Raw genomic sequence first — 13,403 nt, forward strand, 5'->3', positions numbered from 1 at the left:
GTTTCTCTTTCTGATAGAGCATCCAGGATTGAAATGTCAATCAGCCTGAGTTCAGAGATCAAGCTCTTAATGGTGCAAAAGCCTCAATACCTGCCCCTGAAAGCTAAAAGCAGGAGAAAAGGCTGCTTGGGAGCCACTCAGCGGGCTAGGACTGAGTTAATCTTGCTAGAGTAAGGAGAGCAAATAAGGGATTAAGAAAGGGCTGGGGCCTGAGTCACCTCAGGGCAGTTCCAGGTCACATGTGCATTCGAGACTCTGTGACATTTAGCTGTCTCAGGTCACCTCAAGCCAGATTATCTTTTAGTCCTTGCTTGGCTTTGCCACATACACTTGGAAGGTCTCACACATCCTCCTTAATACCCTTCAGAAGAAAATAGATGATGAGTGTTCAATTGTGCATGAAAGAGATCGGCTTCTGCTGCTCAGCCAGACCGCAGAGAAGCCATGGAATCTTATTCCGTGACCTCGGCTCTAAAGCAAGTACACTCAATCTCCCTTCCTTTCCCCTCTCTCCCTTTCGCATGTTTTCTCTCTCTGTCTCCCCCTTTACCTCCTACACACCTTTCTCTTTACTGCCTGTTATGCAGCAAGATAAGTCTGAAGTTTAAAAACAGATGTGCTCTGTCTTTGTTTGAGTGAGGTCATGTGGCGCCAGGGCCATGCCCCCCAGCCTCCCAATCATTTTTCCCAGCTCCCACCTTTCATGGACCCACTGACCTTGGGTCTGGGTCTTTGTTGAATTCCTAGTACATCAACAATCAGGTTGAAGGCAATCAAGCCTCCAAAGGAGAAGGCAGTCATTCTGAAAATCTGAATCCCAGAACCACAGCTAGTGATTTCTGCTTATTGACTGGGATGAAAAGTTGGCATATAACCATGGTTCCGAGGATGAGAGACTGTTACATAACCATCCTTTGGCGGAGACAATGAGGTCACATGTTCGCCCATCTAATCGCTGATCAGGGACATGTTTGATTGCAGATAATGTGCTCGCTGGCCCACAACTTAATTACTGAATGTCTGAATCAACAAAGCTTTCAGATGTAGGTCTGGCCTAGTGGTGCATCTATTAGAGACCATCGCCTCCCCTCGGCCCCGAAACGAAAGGTCTGGGGGATACCAGGCCACTGCCAGTGCTGCGCCCAGTGACCTCTCATAAGCAAGCATGCCAGTTCCCACGGTTTATTTTCCAGCCAGCAATAGGCATTATTGTTTAGATCCAGAGCCAAATGGGATGAAAGACTCCAGGGTGGCAGATACTGGGAAAGCCTCTGGTGGAAGCATGCTCTCCAAGGAAATTAATGCCACAGTCATTTTGGTTTAGAATCTGCAGCTGGAGTCCAGTTATCCAGATGGGAAGATTCCAGAGCCACAGAAAGGGGAGAGTTCCTTCCCCAAACTGGTGAAGAAAACATGTTGGGAGAAGTCTAGGGAAATAAGCAAGGGGTGAAGTAGGGTCACAATGTTGAATCTATAGGTTGGTGGTCTCAGAAGTTCACCTAGTCTAACTACAGAGTTTGGAGTCTACCACTGGGTCTGTCAGGCTTCCCAGGCTTCCTCTTCAGAGGTAAAGAATCCGCCTACTAATGCAGGTGATGCGGGTTCAATCCTTGGGTCAGGAAGATCCCCTGGAAAATGAAATGGCAACCCACTCCAATATCCTTGCCTTGGAAATCCCACGGACAGAGGAGCCTGGCGGGCTACAGTCCCTGGGGTTGCAAAGAGTCAGACATGACTGAGCGACTAAGCACCCACATGCGAACTGGGTCTGTCATTTAGGGACATCTCTTCTGGCTATTTCCTCCTTGCGAATTCCCCACTGTGGGTGTGGGTGTGGGTGTCGTTTGCCTGGATTCCAAGTGGGGCACCCTGCCTCTCCCTCCTCAACCATTATCATCAACCATGATGCCTGCCTGGCAATGACTTTGAGATTTGGAAAATACTAGGTTGGGGATGGGGTGTTTTGGGAGTGTTTTGAGATTTAAAGAATTGTGGTCTATGCACAGTTGTTATTAATCACTAGAGACGGCTATGCCTGTTTCCTTGCCTGCAAGTTTAAATAAATGCAACATACCATTTTCAAGAAATTATAATAAAGTTGGATTCCCCCAGATGATTTTAGAACACTAGGCAAAGGCTTAATTTCCAATACCAAGCAGAAATGTCCATGACCTGGTGGGTGTCCAGCCCTGTAGAAGTGGGTCAAGGAGGGTGAGAACTGCTGAGCCCCAAGATCTTTGTGTGTGTGGCTGGAGCCAGAAGACACAGTAGAAAGCAATGCAAAACAAAGCTATAAATAAACCTCAAACCTGCCCTGGTTTTGTATTTTTTGGTTGTTTTTGTGGGGTTTTGTTTTGTTTTTGCCTAAAGCCTGCCATTAGCTGTGAGGCAGCGGGACTTGTGTGGGCTGGTGGATTGAATGTCGTGTGTGAAATTCCTCCAGGACCCTCCCTCATCTAGTGCACCAGAGAGTCCTAAGCAATATTAAGGAGTAGGAAAGGTTTGCAGAGAAGCCTAGAGCTTCTTCTGTTTGTTAAGAGTAGCCCGCCCACTGGGGTGAAATCCCACTTGCGCCTCCTCTCCCCATCGCTCTGCCCAACTCATGATCATGTTTCAAAATGAAATTTTTAGAGCGCAGACCACCTTTTGCTTTGCAGCTCATCTGCAGGCATCTGAAGCCCAAGGGGAGAGGTCCTGTTCCCCCTGGAATCTTGCTTCTTGACGGTATCCTCACTGAACGAGGGAAAAAGCAGGTCATAGAGAAAGAGCCCTGTTATCTCCTAGTGTGCACGTTCCTAGTCTGGTGTGGCACTGAATTATTTTGCACCGAAGTCAGATGTTATGGGAGTTCTTTTCTCCTGCAATAAACAAACATAGGGTTGAGGGATATGAGGCCAAGTGCAGCCCAGAATCTGAAAATGATTAGTTAATTGAGGTTGTTTTTCTTTCTTTGAAAAACACCTTTAGGTGAAGGTATTGTTATGGCTGTGATGTTATTTTGCAACTGAATCCCATCTTTTATAATCAGCACATACAGTTTTTTTTGACAAGTTTGGTCATTCACTTAGAGAAAAAAATGAACTCAGTATATGACCTCAAAGGGTTTTCTTTGCCCAGCAATGTGCTGGCAAGTGGTGTTGCCCAGAGTAGGTCGCACCGTGCATAGCTTGTTGACTGAATACACAATCGCATCCAAACGCTGGGGCAATATATCATCTCCTTTGGAGGAGCACAGCAATCTCAGTGATGTTGTGTGAGGCAAGGAACTAGTAGTGGGCCACATTGATGCATATATTCAGCAGCAGGTTAAAATCCCAAGGGAGCATCAATTACCAAGTTAAGTGAAGTTTCTTTTTCAAGCTAAAGATTGCAAAGCAGTGGGATAATGCCACACGCCTTCGAAGGAAACTAGTGTTAATTGATCAACCTGTGGTCCTTGAAACCAAATAAGCCCTGTTCTTATTCTGCCTGAACTTTTCCACGTCTTATCTTGCAGCAGGGAACCTAATTCTAAATCAACCCAAGAGTGTAAGAGAGGGTATGTCATGGGATGGTGCGGCCACATCAGTGGCGCTCCTTCTAGGGACCTAATCCTAACAAGAGGCTTCGTGTAAATCCTCTAACTGCTCTAGTTCAAAATGAGGGATTTGTTTGAGTAATTATCATGCCCCATGCCCTGGACCTCACTTTAAAAATTCTGCTGTGTCGTTCAGCTACTTAGGAAATAACCTTGGAAGCTAAGCTAACTACCCTCCAGTCTGTGCTCTCAAAATGTAGAAATCATAAAAAGTGAGGGCTTGAAATGATTCCGGAGAGCCTCACTTGTTGCAGATGGCTTCTGCTCCAGAGAGAGAAGCGTTTCAGGTGTCCCACGTGGTCCCAGACCCTGCAGGGTCCTTCTCCTCTCACTCGGCCTCGAGCACAGAACACAGATATCCCGTTTGGGAGTGGAGGGGCAGTTGGGGGAGACGGAAGGGGATGTTCTAGGTGAAGGTGTATATCCCCCGCCTCACCCACAGTGGGCAGCCAGCTGAGATGGATGAAGGGACTGTATTTTTCCCTCAGACATCCTCACCTGTCAACAGAATCGCTCACTGTTGGACCATTTAGAGCACAGGCACTGATGTCACCATTGTCCCTATGAAAGAAAGTGAATGTGTCAGTTACTCAATCATGTCCAACTCTGTGCAACCCCATGAACTGTAACCCGCCAGGCTCCTGTGTCCATGGAATTTTCCAGGCAAGAACAGTGGAGTGTGTTGCCATTTCCTTCTCCTGGGGATCTTCCTGACCCAGGGATCGAACCTGGGTCTCCTGCATGGCAGGCAGATTTTTTAGCTTCTGAGCCACCAGGGAAGCCGCTATGCTTACTTTTAATTCCTCAAAACAGTATTGTTTCTCTCTCTTCTAATAAATCTTCAACTGCTTGTATCAATACCTTGTTCCACCCCCATGGATAAGTTGCATAATAAGCAGTTGTTTACAAACCTGTAAGATAAATAATCACACTGTTTCAATGTGATGTATGAGTTTTTAAAGAGGCATTTAGCATGATACGTGTGAGTTTTTTAAATTATAATTTCACTGAAAATAAAATCTGCCTTTCCCTAGATTATATGTACTATCCAATGACTGATAGACTATGAACTTGCTAGATCCCATAGAGTGAGTTTGAGTCTTAACAAAATAAAATACCCATTAAGTGGAAAACTAAACAAGTACATTGAATATGCCTAATGACTCTGGTCTGTGTTATGCTGCAGATTTGACTTGGGAAACCTCATTAAAATATGAAGATGGCTTTTATCACATTAAACCTGAATTTAATTTTGAAACTGAACATAGATCATTTATTAGTATATATAAACAAACTATTTCAAATCCTAAAAGATGATGCTGTTAAAGTGCTGCACTAAATATGCCAGCAAATTTGGAAAACTCAGCAGTGGCCACAGGACTGGAAAAGGTCAGTTTTCATTCCAATTCCAAAGAAAGGCAATGCCAAAGACTGCTCAAACTACCACATAGTTGCACTCATCTCACATGCTAGCAAAGTACTGCTCAAAATTCTCCAAGCCAGGCTTCAACAGTATGTGAACCGAGAACTTCCAGATATTTAAGCTGGATTTAGAAAAGGCAGAGGAGCCAGAGATCAAATTGCCAACATCTGTTGGATAATAGAAAAAGCGAGCGAGTTCCATAAAAACATCTATTTCTGCTTTATTGACTACGCCAAAGCCTTTGACTGTGTGCATCACAATAAACTGTGGAAAATTCTGAAAGAGATGGGAATACCAGACCACCTTACCTGCCTCCTGAGAAATCTACATGCAAGTCAAAAAGCAACAGTTAGAATCAAACATGGGACAGCAGACTGGTTCCAAGTTGGGAAAGGAGTATGTCAAGGCTGTATATTGTCACCCTGCTTATTTAACTTATATGCAGAGTACATCATGAGAAATGCTGGGCTGAATGAAGCACAAGCTGGAATCAAGATTGCTGAGAGGAATATCAATAACCTCAGATATGCATATGACACCACCCTTATGATAGAAAGCTAAGAAGAACTAAAGAGCCTTTTGATAAAAGTGAAAGAGGAGAGTGAAAAAGTTGGCTTAAAACTCAACATTCAAAAAAGTAAGACCATGGCATCTGGTCTCATCACTTCATAACAAATAGATGGGATAAGAGTGGAAACAGTGACAGACTTTATTTCCTTGGGCTCCAAAGTCACTGCAGATGGTGATTGCAGCCATGAAATTAAAAGATTCTTGCTCCTTGGAAGAAAAGTTATGACCAACCTAGACAACATATTAATAAGAAGAGACATTACTTTGCCAACAAAGATCTGTCTAGTCGAAGCTATGGTTTTCCAGTTGTCATGTATGGATGTGAGAGTTGGACTGTAAAGTAAGCTGAGCACCGAAGAATTGATGCTTTTGAACTGTGGTGTTGAAGAAGACTCTTGAGAGTCCTTTGGACTGCAAGGAGATCCAACCAGTCCATCCTAAAGGAAATCACTCCTGAATATTCATTGGAAGGACTGGTGCTGAAGCTGAAACTCCATTACTTTGGCCACCTGATGAGAACTGACTCATTGGAAAAGACCCTGATGCTGGGAAAGATTGAAGGCAGGAGGAGGAGGGGACAATAGTGGATGAGATGGTTGGATGGCATCACCGACTCCATGGACATGAATTTGAGCAAGCTCCGGGAGTTGGTGATGGACAGGGAAGCCTAGTGTGCTGCAGTCCATGGGGTCGCAAAGAGTCAGACGTGACTGAGTGGCTGAACTAACTGATAAACAAAGGGAAAACTGAGATATAGTTTGTAACTCTATCCAACTATCCTGATTAGGAAGGGATGGAATGTTCTGCAGGTGATGAGCTGGTGTATTTTGTTCTACTTGATATTCCCCGCCCCGTATGACTCTAGTAGATTTGGATCATCAGCCTAAGCCACAGGCCAGCGAGATATCTGGGACCCACGACCAGATAGTTGGGCACCCCTTCAGCAAAACCTAAACTCATCAGGCACTGCCTTAATCTGCAGCCAGTCACATGGGTGCAATGGTAGTCCTGCTTTTGGAAACCCATCTCAATGAAACAGAAAAGCTAAGGACCAGTTTACACTTGGGATATTTAAAAGGACATCCAGCGTTTTTTAAACAGCAGGAAGTGAAGCAAGGAAAAAAGTCATGGTGTTGGGGTGTCTGCCTACCAAGTTGGTGACACCCTTATGTCTGAAACAGTGTGAGCTCGAGGACGTGGTCCCTGTGGTCCTCATTTGTACCGTGAAGTTACAGGGACAGCTGAGAAACTCAGCAGACACTAGCGGGGCATGACCGATCCTTCTTGGTTTGTGATTGTTTGGTAGAGGCTCCATCTTAGCCGTAGGAGACTCATTCCATCTTCTTTGGACAGCTAAGGTATGAGCAGTCTCTTGCTCTCATTCTCATCTCTCAACTTTACTTTATTGTGGCTTATAATGGACTCTACTCCTTCTGGGCAAAGAGAATTTCTTAGCTTCTATGGAGGTAAAATGCACTCTCCATAAAAGTTGTCCTTGAAGGAGGAATGTCAGTGATGCCCAGTTCCTCGGGCAATATTTAACTTCTTTTGCAATGATCAGTCAGCCATAGCTTTACCTGTGGTAACCAGTAATTTAGAATAAGAAGCTCCCATTTAGGCAGTATGAGATTTGGTTTGTGCTCACGTCTGGTTCCTCTCCATGTGGGGGATATGTCGCTATCTGAACATAGGAAAATTAATGTAGTCTAGAGCCACATTTTACATTTACTCAAATATTTATTTGAACTCATAAAAAGTTTATTGATATAATTTAGAAGGTGAAGAACTCAAATACATTCCAAATATTGACTAAAATAGTGTGGGAAGTAGCTTAGAGAACTTTCTATCAAGATCACTGTTATGCATATCGTTGTATCCTTCTCCATGAAATCATATCCCTTCTCAAAACCACACCCTCCAAGTGGTAAATTCTGGAGCTGATTTGCTCTGCAAGTTGCCAAATGTGAAGATAAAGTAAGTAGTGCAGCCAGCTAGAAGGAAGAGATATAAATGTACAAACAGGACATTTCTGCTAGAGTCTTAGGCATTCAGGAGGTACATGATCTTCATACAAATATATAAAACTTTTTAGTGAGCCATTTTTGTTTGAATCCATTCTCTTACTCTTCAATTCTTCACATCAAGTCTGCAAAGGAAAAAGAAAAGGAACTGTTAATGCCTGTGAGATATTTTTAGGGACAGCTTGTGAATCAATATGATAGGGACAGGTCAAAATTGAGAACCTCATTTTCACTTGAAAGCTTTACCTCTTGAGTCCGTGAAGGTAAAGTGAACTATGAATAGAAGCTGTGACCATCAGTTCTGGCTCTAGGGATCTGAGTGACTCCAAACTAAATGAAGATGACTTCCTTCTGAAGCCCTAGAGTATAAAGTCAGCATTAGATCCATCCTCATTGCCCTGTAACTTTTTAGTTTCCTATCATCGTGAGGAGGATGGGATTCCTCATGCCTGAGCTTGGCCACGTGACTTGCTTCAGTCAAGAGAATGACACAGAAGTGCGCTGGTTCTGAGCCTGCGCCTTGAGAGGGATCACATGTTTTGATTTGCTCTCTTGCACATCTGCCTTTGCCACCAGGAGGGTGTGCCCAGGCCCTCCTGCTGGTCCCCAGTGAAGGACGGGCAGCATGTGGAGCACAGCCCCCAGCTCACACTGATACCCAGCCTAGGTCAGTTGAGCCACAAACACATGAGCCAGAGTAATAAATGCTTTTGTTTTAGGCCAGGGGTCCCCAAGCCCCAGGATTTAATGCCTGATGAGCCTGACGTGGAGCTGATGTAATAATAATTGAAATAAAGTGCATAATCGTTTGCACTTGAATCATCCCCAAACCTTCCCCCGCACCCCTGATCTGTGGGAAAATTCTCTTCCATGAAACTGCTCCGTGGTGCCAGAAAGGTGGGGGACCTCTGGTTTAAGCCATTAGATTTGGAGATGGTTGGTGATGCAGCCATAGCTAACTGATACAATGCCCTTTCTCTTTTTTTTTTTTTTTTTTCTTTTTCTTTTTTTTTTTATTTTTCAGTGGGTTTTGTCATACATTGATGTGAATCAGTCATAGAGTTACACGTATTCCCCATCCCGATCCCCCCTCCCACCTCCCTCTCCACCCGACTCCTCTGGGTCTTCCCAGCCCACCAGGCCCGAGCACTTGACTCATGCCTCCCACCTGGGCTGGTGGTCTGTTTCACCACAGATAATACACATGCTGTTCTCTCGAAATGCCCTTTCTCTTTAAAGGCACTTGCAGTGCCAGGATGGTTGAACATTATTCACCCCTTTGTTTTCCATTATTCTTTGCTGCCATTTCTTGCATGTTTCACTTATGTGGATAGGCTGAATCTTTTCTAAAAAATAGAATCTTTATAGTTTTATTTTGTTGTTTTTTTTTTTTTGTTTGTTTGTTTTTTTGCCAGTGGCTGTGGGAGGATCACCCCACTCCTACTACACCTGCTGTGGCAGTCACTATGGCTTGGTTCTCTCCGTGTCCATTCACAATCCCCTTCTCCTTTGCTTTTCTCTGCTACAAACACTGGTGGCCAAATACTCCCTTTCCCCGTCTCTCTTACAGCTTGGGGCAGCTGTGGAACCCAGCTGTGGCCAGTGAACCCCGAGGAGAATTCTGCAGCGGAGGTCTTTTAGAAAGCTTTGCTTTCCTGTGTATTTCTATAGAGATGACAGAGCCTGTGGCATCATTTTAACATTTATGTAGTGTGGCTGTGATGCAGGTTGTATTATACTCATTGTTGGGATGAAACACCTAGAAGTTCAAAGAGCCAAGTGAGTAGCTCAAAGTCTCACAGCTGTTAAAGAGAAAAGCTGGGATTTGAATTCCAGTGTCCTGGCTCTGGGCCCCTTCCACTCCCTTAAAGGGAAGGTTTGGATGGTTCTTGAACTGGAGGGGAAGGTAGGAACACGTCATTGACTACAGAACTGAAAACGGTACTCCCACTGGCTCCTGTATTTTTTATTATAGCATTTATTTCCTTTTCATAGAAATTCAGTTTTCAGTGTAGGTCACTCACCAGGAGAAAACAAAATGCTTCCTCTTTCCCAGTCCATGATTTCCTGGCTGAAATGTACTTTGTTGACCAGCAGCTTCCCAGTTTCACCTGGGGCCCCCATGCCAGTCTGGGTCTCCCTTGCACACCCTGCACTGAGTTTGTTGCCACTTACTGCTCACATAACACGATTCAAGCCTTCAGGCCTCTCCCTCTTAACTGAAGTTAAGTGGCTAATAACTTAACTGAAGTCCTCCCACTCCCGCATGGCTCTCCACGTCAGAGGTTGCATTGCAGTGAGTTGCCTATACATCCTCTCTCTCCCCTCATCTCATTCCCGCCATAGCCGTCCTGCAGGCTGTGACCTTCTGAAGGACATGTCTTTCCATACCCTTCCCTGTCCTGGTACCTGACACAGAGCGGAAGCCTAGGGACCGGCAAGTTGGAGCACTGGAGGGCTGAGAGCAGGAGAAGAAGTGGCATTGGAATGCCTGCCAGGCAGCGGGAGTGAGCGAGGGGCCACAGAGGCGGGACATCAGCAGTGCTGACGGGCTGCAGTGCGTCCCCACTCTGCTCACACCTGTCCTGGGCCCCAGTCAGAGCTGCGTCATGGCCGGTGTGTGCCCAAGCCGTGTTACTGCTGTGGTCACTGTGCTCGGCGACATACGGCCGGTCTCTCTGGCCAAGGGAGAGGCCTGTCACAAGCTGCCCTTGAAACCAAGGCATTCATTCCTTGAGCTTCTCTGAGCAGCATGGAAAAGGTGATGATTCATAGCAAATTGTCACCGAAGCTTGTTCTATGAGGTGACATTTCTCTCCAACAAGTGTCCAGACTATAAAACCTCATCTGCAGCTGTTTCTGTGACAGGCTTAAGGTGGACTTTGACCCCCACACATCTGTCTCACAGGGCTAGAATTATAGCTATCCTGAGAAACAGGAAGAGCCATTTGCAGCGACCCTTCAGCAACTGTTTTCTTAAAAGCCCTAAGGTGCCCCTCATGACTGGGTTCAGCTTGTGGACATCTCTGACTTTAAGACAGTTCTGGAAACATAAGGAAACCTTGACGCAGTTTGCCCAGACCACTGTGGCCACTGAGATTTAAGAAAAGCAAACTGTACTTCATAAGGGGATGCAGGAATCACTGACTTGACACATCTCATCTCATCTTCATCTCATCTACAAAGTGAGCCCGGGTCTTCCTTGTAGAAGGAGCTGGCAGGAGGCAGCAGATGGAGCAGAAGAGTCACTGGAGTTGCCATTCTACAGACCACCCTACCCTCCCTCAGATTCTGCTCTACTTCCCCAGCCCCAGTAGAGTCTGAGATGGCCCAGCGGCCCTGGACATAGGACATTGCTGATGGCCAAGGTCACAATGGTCCTTCCAAGAGTGCAGGGCCCCCAGAGGACCAGTGTCTCCATCCTTGGCCTGGTGGGATGCCGAGTGTTCTCAGAATGCCTTTATGTGACCAGAATCCAAGAATTCAGAGACCTGGGTCAGGGCTCACATTTAAAGTTGAGAACAATGGGAAGGGATCCAGAGCTAAAATTGCCCCTTCTGTAAAGCACACTTGTTTGTCGGGGTGCTGGAATGCAAGGGTGTTGGGCGATATCCCGGGCCACACCGCTTTGCTGCCTAGACAACAGCTGTCAGCTATTCTCCTGTGTCCTGTTCCCCTGTCAGGGACATGGGTGAGAACGATGGGGAATGCAAGGCCCCCTGTGGGAAATGTCACTCTCCAGCTACCCGGCATCCCTTTTCTACCCTAAGCAAAAAACGTTCACATTGAGAAAGGCACACCTTGGCTGTGGCAGGGGTGATACCCCAGACAGCTCCCATGTGTCACTCTAAGTCCAGGCTGAGGGCATGTGATGTTTACGCCTTGCCATGACCCATTTATAGCCGTGTTACTCATACTTGCCACGGTCCCACATACATCATTTAGGAAATGGAGTCCACTCAACACTACTCTGCATTTGGTTCCTTACCCAGACACCTGGGGGCGGTGCAATGATAACTTCCTCCTGCGTGGTGCTAAATCATAGAGCCATAAACACAGTGACACTCAAATGTCGTCAAGAGAAAGGCCGTGCCTCATGTTCCATCCAGTTCCACATGGAGTGGCCGACCAGGCTCCCAGAGCACACTGGTTGAAGCTTTGGAGTTTGTTAGAGGGCATTGGTGGAGTCCTCTAGAGTTTGCAAAGCACGTTCATGTGCATTGCCCCACGTGACCATCATGACCACACAGAGATGAAGGCGGTGCCAGCTACAAACACAACTCTTAGCGCACCTCCACACCAAGGTCAGGGACAAAGGAAGCACGCTGTGTGAAACTGCGCCAGCGTCACTCCAAACCCAGAACTTTATTTTATCTCCGACCAGCCACTCATAAAGTAAAAGAAACAAAACTCTAGGTAGAAACTTTTAAAACTTTTTCCTTAAGCTGCAAAATAGCCACACCAATTGGCTTTGGTACATCATGAAGCCTTTGGTGGCTAAGGTAAAAACTGAAATGTTCCTACTAATTACTAGTTTAAAAAAAGGGAGATGAGAAAGACACAAAGAGCAGGACATTTGAGGATTTGGGGGGTATAATTCTATACCTAAAATCCAAAGTCAAGCAGTGTTACATGCTGGGTGTGAAGAATTTGAGTGACGCTAAGAAGGCAAATTGCATGTCCAGGTCAAATTCATTAAAAATAAGTTTAAAAAGGTTTGTTTTTTTTTAAATCCTATTGTATTGAGAGTTTGTTGTCTTTGATATCAAGTCAGGAACCGGCAGCTGAGATGATATTGAACTTATTTGTAGAGATCTTTGTGAAATCAGGGGCATAATCCAAGACTAGTTACCACTGGTGGCTCCTGGCTTTGCCGTCAGTGTCTCCATCTGTCAGAGCACAGACCTCCCTGTTTCTAAAGAGGCCACAGATTTTACTGGAAAAACACTGGCCCAAGACTTCCTAGTAGAGCAGGGATTAGTAACGCACAGAGGAAGACACAGTGATGAAAAAACCGAGTAGGCTGCTGTCTTAAGAGGTTCTCAAGTTTCCAAAGATGGCAAAACCTTCTATGTTGTTTAGACCTGAGCATTTGAGACCTAGGGACAATGGCACTTTCATCAGAAATACCCAGTATCCTCTTTGAACTGTCTGGCATGGTCTCTGGCAGGCAGAGGTCCTGGGACATCCAAATGGAAAAGCAATTTCTTGACATAGAGTGAACAGAACATGTGAAACAAATGTAGGCCTCCCTCACTGTCTCCAGTAAAGCATCCTGGGAAGCACACTGTCATGGAGATCCCCTTAGAGCTCACTGACACTTTGTTTTGTTTGTTTTTACAGTAACGATGGTAGCTCACGGTCCATAGTCTTAGTATTAAATAAAAACCTGGATATTGGTACACCATCAAGCAAAGGTATAGCTATAAAGTTTTGCAATCTTCCAAAATAGTAAACCTATTTTCAAAGATGAATGAAACTTGAGTTTTCTTATTCATCCTCATTTTAGAAATTAGGAAATTAAAATCCAGAGGGCTTGAATCACTTGTCCAAGGTTACACAGCTAGTTAATGGCTGGTCCAAGATTAAATGCTTATCTGGAGCTCCTAGCCCCTACAATCAGTCTGTACGTGTTGATGGTATTAGAGGCACCTCAAATGAATAGCTGATATGTATAAGTGTACTTGTAGTGTAAAAATAATTTGACTTAACATTCTGGTATTTGTCCTAATGAATACCTAATTTTCAATTTAAAAAATATTTTTGCCTACTCTGAATGTAGTACTGTTAATATTTTCATAGAGTAAAATGC

At 45.1% G+C, this 13,403-nt stretch overlaps 1 protein-coding gene across 1 annotated transcript in view; it reads right to left on the reverse strand.

The window, feature by feature from the left end:
* Positions 1 to 7,287: 7,287 nt before the first annotated feature.
* Positions 7,288 to 13,403, reverse strand: part of SMPX (small muscle protein X-linked) — a 50,912-nt gene continuing 44,796 nt past the window's right edge. Inside the window, exon 5 of the mRNA XM_065916502.1 lies at positions 7,288 to 7,716. The gene's annotated coding sequence lies outside the window, so the exon portion shown is untranslated. The remainder of the gene's footprint in view (positions 7,717 to 13,403) is intronic.

Source organism: Muntiacus reevesi, chromosome X (genome assembly GCF_963930625.1).
Source record: "Muntiacus reevesi chromosome X, mMunRee1.1, whole genome shotgun sequence".
Taxonomy (NCBI): Eukaryota; Metazoa; Chordata; class Mammalia; order Artiodactyla; family Cervidae; genus Muntiacus; species Muntiacus reevesi.